The following is a 12,077-nucleotide window of genomic DNA, read 5'->3' as shown; positions in this document are numbered from 1 at the left end:
CTCCGCAACGGGAGAGGCCACAACAGTGAGAGGCCCGCATACCGAAAAAAGGAAAAAAAAAAAAAAAAAAAAACTACAATGAGATATCATCTCACACCTCACACCGGTCAGAATGGCCATCATCAAAAAATCTAGAAACAATAAATGCTGGAGAGGGTGTGGAGAAAAGGGAACCCTCTTGCACTGTTGGTGGGAATGTGAATTGATACAGCCACTATGGAGAACAGTGTGGAGGTTCCTTAAAAAACTAAAAATAGAATTACCATATGACCCAGCAATCCCACTACTGGGCATATACCCTAAGAAAACCGTAATTCAAAAAGAGTCATGTACCAAAATGTTCATTGCAGCTCTATTTACAATAGCCAGGACATGGAAGCAACCTAAGTGTCCATCAACAGATTAATGGATATAGAAGACGTGGCACATATATACAATAAATATTACTCAGCCATAAAAAGGAACGAAACTGAGTTATTTGTAGTGAGGTGGATGGACCTAGAGACTGTCATACAGAGTGAAGTAAGTCAGAAAGAGAAAAACAAATACCGTATGCTAACACATATATATGGAATCTAAAAAGAAAAAAGAAAATAAAATGATCAGAAGAACCTAGGGGCAAGACTGGAATAAAGATGCAGACCTACTAGTGCATGGACTTGAGGATATGTCGAAGGGGAAGGGTAAGCTGTGACGAAATGAGAGAGTGGCATGGACATATTTACACTACCAAACGTAGGGTGGATAGCTAGTGGGAAGCAGCCGCATAGCACAGGGGGATCAGCTCGGTGCTTTGTGACCACCTAGAGGGGTGGGATAGGGAGGGTGGGAGGGAGGGAGACGCAAGAGGGAAGAGATATGGGGACATATGTATATGTATAACTGATTCACTTTGTTATAAAGCATAAACTAACACACCATTGTAAAGCAATTATACTCCAATAAAGATGTTAAAAAAAAAAAAAGAAAGAAAACACACTTATGATTACCAAAGGGGAAAGGGAGGGAGGAAGGGATAAATTAGGAGTATGGGATTAGTAGATACAAACTACTATATATAAAATAGATAAGCAACAAGGATTAACTGTATAATATAGGGAACAATATTCAATATCTTATAATAACCTATAATGGATAATAATCTGAAATAATATAACTGAATTCCTTTGCTGTAAACCTGAAACTAACACAATATTATAAATCAACTATACTTCAGTTTTTTAAAAAAAGGTTATGTAACATGGCCAAGATTACATGAAATCCATTCTATATATTATACACACATACACACACACACACACACACACACATACATACCTTTCACATTTTCTTCATCCATTCACCCATGGAAACAACTTTTTCCATGTCTTGGCTATTGTAAGTAATGTTGCAATGAATCCAGAGGTGCAGATATCTTTTCAAGTTAGTGTTTTCTTTTTCTTCTGATAAGCTGCTAAATTTTGAGATACTTTCTTACACAGCAATAAGATAACTAATATAACCAGCTTCCCTTCCCACCACAACAGTTAGCCTTTGTTGCACTGTACACTTGTCCTTTCATCTCTGCCCCCTCTACCATCCTTGTCATCACCTTGTGTACTTCACATCACCCAACTATCTGTGGCCAGACCCAGAAGTCATCAAACCTTCTGAACCGCTTGTGGTACCAACAGGAACAGATCATGGACTAAACTTGGAATTTGAGGAAAATTTAATAAAGGGACTGTTTGCAAAAAGTGTGAGTGGGGTGGAGGGTAATCACAAGGAATACTGCAGCACCCCAGGGCTAGTGGAGGTGGGCTTCTGTTTGTAGCCTGAGGCCTGACAGGGTAAGGGGAGGGAGCACTTGCTGGGATCTGGAGACAGAGAGAACTGTGTGAAGAAGGCCCCTGACAGGAGTTGGACCTTTGGGTACAGGACAGAGCCAGGCATTGCCATCCCGGGGGTAGAGGGTAGAATGCAAAACACCTCAGTTCCTGCTGGTGCTTCCCTCTTAGCTAAACCCAGCAGAGAGTCAGACATCAAGGAAATCTATGTTCGTTTGGGTTCCCTTAGAAGCAGACTATGCAGTAAGGGTTTAAGTAAAAGTCTTTTATTTGAGAGGTTCAGGGTAAACTAGTAGAGGAGTGAGGAAGTGACATAGGAAAAAGAAGGTAGCCAATAAGATTGTGTTATTAAACCAGTTATCACAGTGGGTGACTGGAGCTGAGTCCCACAGAGAAACTCAGGAAAACAGTGTAAACACATGCCTTAAAATGGTTCCAACAATTTTTCTGTTAAGAAAATAATTCCATCAAAGAGTGGGGGAGTTAGGGTATTTATACCTCCACAGTCTTTGGTCGAGAGCTGCTCCTGGGGATGGGTGTTAATTCCTGGTTATGTATGGAATGCCAGGCTGGCAGACTGGCCTTGTGTGGTTCTGGGAAAAGCCCTCAGACACAAAGGTGCAGAGAGTAGCAGTTGGAAGTCTGTGGAGAACAGAAGTGGGTGAGGTCCAAAGGATTTGAGTAAGGCATTGACAGTGTCTCCTACAGGGCCCATTGATGTGGGCTAGATGTAGTACAGATGCACCTCCCCGTGTACAATGCAGAATGGAGAAGTGTGTGGAGCGTGAATCTGGAGGGACAAATAAAACTTACATGCATATCTAAAGTAGCTAAGTAATATTTACCAATACTCTGTGAAATTTAGAAGCACTGTTTGGATTTCAAAACAATTTTTCATTTTGATTCTCACAATTATTGTCCTCTACCCTCTATCACTGTCATGCATCTAACGGTCTGATTGTGCACTAACTACAACAGGAATTACTCCAGTTCATGGATTAGAAAACAGAGGCATAGAGAGGACTTAACTCAGTAAGAGTCAGTTAGGTGCAGGACATTTAGAGTCAGTTCTGCCACTTAATGGCTGGGTTATCTTAGACAGTTAACTTATCCTCTTTGGGAGGTTAAGTTAATAACATTAGGGGTAATAACATTTTCACCATAGAATTGTTACAAGGAATAAATGGTATGATGCATGGAAAATCCTAGCTACATGGTACGTGCTCTTAAAGAAATGTCTTTTAAGTAAGTAATCTTTTTGGGGGGAAAAAAAGGCAAAGGCTTTTATTACATATATTTTTCTTGAGCTCACAGTTTACATCAAAAACTAGTCCAACTGGACTGAGATATCTTCCAGTAATAGGCATTCTCTTTTCTCTCAGCTACATGACTGTGTGATAATTGAACACTTTTGAATTAAGCCATGAGAATTCAAATAATTATAACCACATTAATGAGACCATGTGACCATTACTCTGCTTGAAAGCTATTAAACAGAAACTTTCATTTCCTTTTCTTTCTTCCTGTCTGCTCAGAAACTTGTTTAATCTCAAATTCCACATATTTGGAGAGTTCCATCATTTTACCTTCTTGCCTAATCATTAGTTCAATTAGTTCTTTCTGCTACAGTATAACAACAAAAAATGTTGTAATTTAAAAAATTCCTGCATCTAGTTTTCAGGCTAAAAGCATATTTCTTTAGAGAAGTAGCAAGAAAGTGGGGTTCCCCAAAGAGTAAGAAGGCATTTTGCCCAAGGTTGTGTAGAGCAAAAAGACCTTGGGAATTTTTTTTTTTTAACATCTTTGTTGGAGTATAACTGTTTTACAATAGTGTGTTAGTTTCTCCTTTACAACAAAGTGAATCAGTTATACATATACATATGTTCCCATATCTCTTCCCTCTTGCGTCTCCCTCCCTCCCACCCTCCCTATCCCACCCCTCTAGGTGGTCACAGAGCACCGAGCTGATCTCCCTGTGCTATGCGGCAGCTTCCCACTAGCTATCTAATTTACATTTGGTAGTGTATATATGTCCCTGCCACTCTTTGGGAATTTTTTCAGGGGAGAAGTGGAAGGGAGGGAACACAGTATTCTCAGGAGTCCTGGTGCCCAGTTCCAGAATTCCTGGAAAGAACTGAGCTGTTCAGGGGCCTGTAAAGAGGGAGCTTATGTCTGAGCCAGGACATAACCATATGTGGAACAAGATGGATCACCTCACATTCACATGCTTTTAACTAAAAACGGTAGTCATTTTATGATCTGTGAGTCTTAGCTTTAAAGGGATTTTGGAAGTGTAAGTGACCTCAAAGAATATCTAATTTAACTCCCTTTTTTTCACTTTTGGGGTCAAAAGATCTAGAGAGGGGTAGGGACTCATTGAAGATCACATAGCAAACTAGTGATAGAGCCAGCAGAAGAAGCCATGGTGTAGTATGATTTAGTGCCAGTTTCGTGCCCATTACCTTGTGCCCATGCTGCACTAACTTCCCTCTGTCTCCCAGGCCCTCCACCATTCCAGTGGAATCCTCTGCTTGTGTGCCTCCAGTGTAGGGAGCTCATGAACACCCCAAGAAAGCTTATTCTGTTCCATTTTCATACAACTCTAAAAAAATTGTTCCTTAGAGTGAACTAAGGGTTGCCTCTACTTGGCTGACACTCTGGTTCTAGGTTGGCCCTCAAGATGGCTTGCTCTGTCCCAGTGTATCTTGGAGCTTTGCTCAGATTCCACATGGCCTCCATGAACCCCCCCATCTCTAGATCCTGGTTTCTTGCAATTCTGTATTTTTCTGGTCTGCTTTAGAAGCTGAGAGGAATCTTATATTCTACATATTCTACACATACACAATTACCTAGTTAAGGTTTCCTCCAGACTGCGGGAACACAAATGTGATGACTAATTTTATGTGTCAACCTAACTGGGAAATGGCACCTTGATACTTGGTCAAACACTTCTTGGTATTGCTATAAAGGTATTATTTTTTTTCATCTCAAGCCAGCAAACATTTATTAAGCATCAACTTTGCAGCAAGAACCATGCCAGGCACAGGAGAGGCAGAGACAAATGAAATCAGGTTCTCAAGGCACTTACAGACTCTAGGGAGGAAGACTGATTGACTGATTGATTGATTGATTTAGGCTGCACTGGGTCTTAGTTGCAGCACGCGAGATCTTCGTTGCAGCATGTGGGATCTTTTAGTTGTGGCATGCATGCAGGGTCTAGTTCCCCAACCAGGGATCAAACCCTGGCCCCCTGCATTGGGAGTGCCGAGTCTTACCCACTGGACCACCAGGGATGTCCTGCTATGAAGGTATTTTTTTTAGATGAGATTGACATTTTAATAAGTAGACTTTGAGTAACGCAGATTACTCTCCATAATGTGAGTGGGCCCCATCCAATCAGTTGAAGGCCTTAAGAAAAAGACTGTCCAGTAGGTCTGTGTCTATTCCCATCCTACCCCTAGGCTCTTCATGACATTTTTTTTTTCTTAGATTCCATATATATGTGTTAGCATACGGTATTTGTTTTTCTCCTTCTAACTTACTTCACTCTGTATGACAGACTCCAGGTCCATCCACCTCACTACAAATAACTCAATTTAACAGCTGTCGTCATCCTGGTTCACCCTTCCTAGTCGCTCAGCTCCTAACATTGGTGCCATCACTGATTTCTCGTTCCGGGTGGATAGCTAGTGGGAAGCAGCCGCATAGCACAGGGACATCAGCTCGGTGCTTTGTGACCACCTAGATTTTCATTATCCCAGAAAGAAATCCCACATTCTTTATATGCTGGTCCCCACCCCATCACTACCCCCAGCCCTAGGAAACCATTAATCTTTCTATCTCTTTTGACTTACCTGTTTTTGATATTTTATGTAAATAGAATCATATAATACGTGGTCCTTGTGGCTGGCGTCTTCCATTTAGCATAATATTTTCAAGGTTCATGTTGAAGTCTGCACCAGTACTTCATTTTTTTAAATTGCTGAGTAATATTCCATTGTATGGTCATGAAGATTTATTCTATGTTTTCTTCTTATAGTTTTACAGTTTTAACTCTTTCATTTATGCCTTTGATCTGTAGGAATCCAATTTTATTCTTTGGTACTTGGATATCCAGTTGTCCCAGCACTTTTGTTGAAGAGACTCTTCTTCTCCCACTTAATTGTTTCGGCACCCTTGTAATCAATTGACTGTAAATGTGAGGGTTTATTTCTGGACTCTCACTTTTATTCCACTGATCTATACACTTATCACAATTCCAGTACTACACTGTTTTAATTACTGTAGCCTTGTAAGTTTTGAAATTGGAAAGTGGGAATCCTCTAACTTTATTCTTTTTTTTAACATTGTTTTGGCTACTTGGGGTCGCTTGCATTTTCATATGAATTTAATTTATAAGTTTGTCCATTTCTACAAAAAATACACTTAGGGTTTTGATAAAATTGCATCAGATCTGTGTCTATTGAGATGATCATGTTATTTTTGTCCTTTACTCTCTTGATGTGGCATATTACATTGATTTTTGGATGTTAAACAACCTTGCATTCCTGGAATAAGTCCCGCTTGGTCATGGTGTTTTTGTGTGTGTGTCGCCTTGTTGCTAGGCGCATATCTGTTTAAAATTTCCTGACGGACTGACCCATTATAAAATGTGGCTCTTTTAATATAATTGGATTTACACCTACCATTTCATTTTTTAAATATCACATATGTATTTTTGTTCTTTTATTCCTCCTTTACTGTTATCTTTTGTATCAAGAAATATTTTCTAGTGTTAATATTTCAATCATTTAATGATTGATGTTTAAAAATTGCTCTTCTTTGCTCATCTATTCCAGTATGAGAAAACCAAAGCTAAGAAATTAACCTCTATCAGGCTTTACTTGCACTCCCTAAAAATAAGTGAATTCATCTTTTCTCAAGGTCCTCAACATTTGCTAAAGTTCCTGACCTGCCAGCAAGTGAACTTCTTACTAGCTTACTAGCATAATGCTGGGCTCTGTAAGCCATAAAATAGGTTTATCAGACCAGTCTCCTGGGAGGACTTCATAGTCTTGCTTCCACAATCTTGTTCCTTAATGGTTACACAATCATATTTTCTCAAATATAAAACTCTTTAGATGGCTTTGTTTGTATAATACATTTGTCCAATTGCAGCCTGATAAAGATTAAGGGCAGATTCTTTGAAATTTGGTGGTTATTCTTTGCAAATAATTACATTACTAGGGCCTCAGAGAAAGTATTCACTTTTGAACTCCAAGGGATCAGTGAGAACAAAATATCATTTAAAAATATTTCCTTTTAGTTTGTATAAGCCTACCTTGCTAAACTGAGGGTTAGAGATAGTTCAGGAAGAAAGCAAAGAAGCAAAAGAGAAAATAAGGACATCCTCATAGGCATATCAAATACAAAACATTAAAAATATATTTAATGCATATCCTATAACAGGATTAAGCCAATTAAGAAATATGGAGCATACCGAGACTTCCCTGGTGGTCCAGTGGTTAAGACTACATGCTCCCAATGCAGGGGGCCTATGTTTGGTCCCTGGCCAAGGGACTAGATCCTACGTACTGCAACAAAGATCCCACGTGCTGCAACTAAGACCTGGTGTAGCCAAATAAATAAATATTTTTTTAAAAAGAAATATAGAGCATATTAAACACAGCTAATTAACTTTACTATCCCTCCTGATTGTGAATGACACATCATGGGTTATATGGTAAGAGGCCAAGCCTTTGGTATTTTAGTCATCTAGGAAGCAGCAAAGATGGTTTGACATGTAAAAACACATTAATAATTACATTTTTATAAACTATGGAACAGATCTTGGGAAAGTAAAATTGAAAAGAATTTTCAAAAAACCCTCAATAGCTTACGATGGAAGCCTAGATGCCTGGGAACAATGAATGGTTGTAGCTTGGCTACCTATTAACCAGCAGGACAATACACTGGTGCTAAATAAACATAACTGTGGGTATAATTATAAGGAACTTCAACTATCTAAGAAATGAGGAATTTCTGCTACTGTTTTTTTTTTGTTTTGAAATAATCAGGCCATGACAAAGTCAGCAGAAAGTACAGACAGTTCTTCTGGTCAGATATATAATATCTGATATTTGGGCAGATTACACAGAAGTTAAAAATAACTTTTACTATCTCTTGTTGATAACAAACTGAATAGTCCAAGACTAGTTTGTCATTTTAACATAAAGGAAAAAAATCAAGTTCCATTCTTGTATTAATATAACAATTTGCAGCAAAGACCCTTTTAACAAGTCCTATGAGTAAACCCATTAAAGCAGAGCCAATTTTGTCAAAAGTTTTAACATATTTCGTTCTTTCTTTTGAGACTTACAATTTGTAGGTATTATAAACCATAGAAAACAAGGTTTTCTTTCCATCAAACTTCTACAACTTACCTATTCAAATTTTGTCTCTTACTAATCTTCACATTCTGGCACAGTCAGCCATTTATTTTACTTCAAGACTAAATTGCTCTTTTTACATTGATAAACACAATCACACTCATAATCTTACATACACATTCATATTTCTTTGCTACTTCAATTCTTAATATAGTCTCAATGGCCCATATAAATTAAAACTTAAAAAAATATAAATTTATTTTATTTTTGGCTGCATTGGGTCTTTGTCTCTGCAAGTGGGCTTTCTCTAGTTGCGGCGAGCGGGGGCTACTCTTCATTGCGGTGCTCGGGCTTCTCATTGCGGTGGCTTCTCTTGTTGCGGAGCACGTGCTCTGGGCGCGCAGACTTCAGTAGTTGTGGCTCCCAGGCTCAGTAGTTGTGGCTCACGGGCTTAGTTGTTCCGCAGCACATGGGATCTTCCTGGACCAGGGCTTGAACGCGTGTCCTCTGCATTGACAGACGGATTCTTAACCACTGTGCCACCAGGGAAGCCCAAAACTTTTTAAGCTTATACATTTATATGTAGAGAATTGACATTGTCACAACTAGATTTTTCTTTAGAAAAATGATAGGCTCATACATTTGTTCGTATCTTATTTTGTGTATCTCAAAAAGATTTTTCTAGTTCCCATCATATTGAAAAAAATGGGATCCTAACATAATAGAGAGCCCAGAAATAAACCCACACATCTACAGGCAATTAATCTTCAACAAAGGAGGCATTAATATACAATAGAGAAAAGATGGTCTCTTCAGCAAGTGGTCTTGGGAAAGCTGGACAGCTGCGTGTAAAGCAATGAAGTTAGAGCATACCCTCACACCATACACAAAAATAAACTCAAAATGGTTTAAAGATTTAAATATAAGACATCATACCATAAAACTCCTACAAGAAAACATAGGCAAAACATTCTCTGACATAAATCGTACCAATGTTTTCTTAGGTCATCCTCTCAAGGCAAAAGAAGTAAAAGCAAAAATAAACAAATGGGACCTAATCCAACTTATAAGCTTTTGCACAGCAAAGAAAACCATAAACAAAATGAAAAGACAACCTACAGAATGGGAGAAAATATTTGCAAATGATGTGACTGACAAGGGCTTAATTTCCAAAATATACAAACAGGTCACAGAACTCAATATCAAAAAAAACAAGCAACCCAATCAAAAAATTGTCAGAAGAACTAAATAGACATTTCTCCAAAAAAGACATGGAGATGGTCAAAAGGCACATGAGAAGATGCTCAAAATCGCTAATTTCTAATTACATTGAGAAATACAAATCAAAACTACAACGAGCTATCACCTCACACTGGTCAGAATGGCCATCAACAAAAAGTCTACAAATAATAAATGCTGGAGAAGGCATGGAGAAAAGGGAACACTCTTACACTGTTGGTGGGAATGTAAATTTGTGCAGCTGCTATGGAGGTTCCTTTAAAAACTAAAAATAGAGCTACCATATGATCCACCAACCCCACTCCTGGATATATATCTAGAAAAGATGAAAACTCTAATTTGAAAAGATACATGCACCCCAATGTTCATAGCCACACTATTTACAATAGCCAAGACACAGAAGCAGCCTAAATGTCCACTGACAGATGAATGGATATATATATATATATATATATATATATATATATATATAAAATGGAATATTACTCAGCCATAAAAAAGAACTAAATAATGCCATTTGCAGCAACATGGATGGACCACCTAGAGATTATGATACTAAGTGAAACAAGTCAGACAGAGAAAGACAAATATCATCTGATATCTCTTATAGGTGGAATCTAAAAAAAATGATACAATTGAACTTATTTACAAAACAGAAATAGACTCACAGACAAAGAAAACAAACTCACAGTTACCTAAGGGGAAAGCGGGGGAGGGGTAAATAAGGAGTTTGGGATTAACAGATACAAGCTGCTATATACAAAATAGATAACCAACAAGTTCCTGTTGTATAGCACAGGGAACTATATTCAATATCTTGTAATAACCTATAATAACCTATAATGGATATATATGTATCTCACTTTGCTGTACACCTGAAATTAACACAGCATTGTAAATCAACCAAACTTCAATTTAAAAAATGGGATCCTATCCATTTCTCTTTTTTTCCAGCTTTACTAAGATATAATTGGCACTTAACATTGTATAAGTTTAAGATGTATAAAATGTTGATTTGATACATTTACAAACTGTAAAATTATTACCACCACAGTATTAGCTACCATCTCCATCCCATAATATAGCTACCATTCCTTTTTTTGTGTGCTGAGAACATTAAGTTCTACTCTTTTAGCATATAAATTACAACTTTTAACCAATGTAACTACCTTCTATTTCCTCATGGAGATAACTGTAGGCAAGTAACTGAGTATGGTCTGAAATACACAAACATTTAGCTAGGAGCAAATCAAACATAAAACTTCCTATGGCCACACACATCCCTTTTAAATTTCTTAAAGGGGCAAAACTGAACATATACATTAATATACCCCAAAGGCTTATCTACTCTCAAACATAAAAATAAGAGGCATGTGTGGTGTGTATGTGTGTGTGTACATACCATGCTTGGTGACCAATGTTTTTGTATTCTATCTTCCTTAGAAATTATTCAGCCATCTAAAGATTATTCACCAACTTACTTGATTTAATATCTGTCAAAATTCTTAAAGACCTTGGAAATTATGTTTAAGCTGATATATTACAGAGTAACATAATCACAAATGATATAAACAATTTAGGAAATTCAGGTTAACTACAATCTCCATGATAAAACACTCTCCATCACGGTATCACAATATCTTGCTGTGTAGTCTTCATGGTTTCACAAATTGATATCATCTCGCTTATTTATTTGTTTACTTACTTATTGTGAACATTTTACCACTAGATGTAAACACAGTAAAGAAAGAGAATTTGGGGCTTCCCTGGTGGCACAGTGGTTAAGAATCCTCCTGCCAATGCAGGGGACATGGGTTTGAGCCCTGGTGCATGAAGATCCCACATACTGCAGAGCAACTAAGCCCGGGCGCCACAACTACTGAAGCCCCCATGCCTAGAGCCCGTGTTCCGCAACAGGAGAAGCCACCGCAATGAGAAGGCCGTGCACCGCAACAAAGAGTAGCCCCCGCTCGCCGCAACTAGAGAAAGCCCGTGAGCAGCAACAAGGACCCAACACAGCCAAAAATAGATAAATAAATAAATAAATTTAAGGAAGAAAAAAAAAAAAAGAAAGAGAATTCGCCTTCCTTGGTGACCAGAACATGTAGAAGACTTTCAATGAACAGTTTTGAATAAAGAAATATATGAATACTCAATAATTGTATCAGACAGGAGGAATAGGTCTCATTTTACTACTTTACAAGTGAGGCAACTGAGGCATTAATGATCATTTAGCTACTGAGTGACAGACTCAGAATTTTGGTTTCCTGATTTGTAACGCAACATACCACATTATTTCTCACAACTAAATAAATGCTCATGTGCAAGTGAAAAATATACAAAAGAAAATATACTGAAGAAGAATATTCTTGCACAGATGTGATTCACAGAGAGGGTATCAGAAATGGATTGCATCCTAGTGGGGGAACCTTTAGGCAGTGTTTTGATAGAAGCCAATGTCATTAGACTACAGCTTCTTTTATTTAAATTCCCCCCACTATGCGGGGGGAGGAGGGTGGAATCTCCCAGTAAGTATTACTTATTTCTTTGAGCTCCTGTTGTTTTTCCCTTTGGTGTACTTGTAATGGAGGATTAAGAAAGAGAAATGTGAGTTGTCCCCTGAGTTTTGTTGTAACAAAAGCTT

Source organism: Physeter macrocephalus, chromosome 8 (genome assembly GCF_002837175.3).
Source record: "Physeter macrocephalus isolate SW-GA chromosome 8, ASM283717v5, whole genome shotgun sequence".
NCBI classification, from domain to species: Eukaryota; Metazoa; Chordata; class Mammalia; order Artiodactyla; family Physeteridae; genus Physeter; species Physeter macrocephalus.
The sequence above is the reverse complement of the archived record's forward strand: the minus strand, read 5'-3'. Positions refer to the sequence as shown.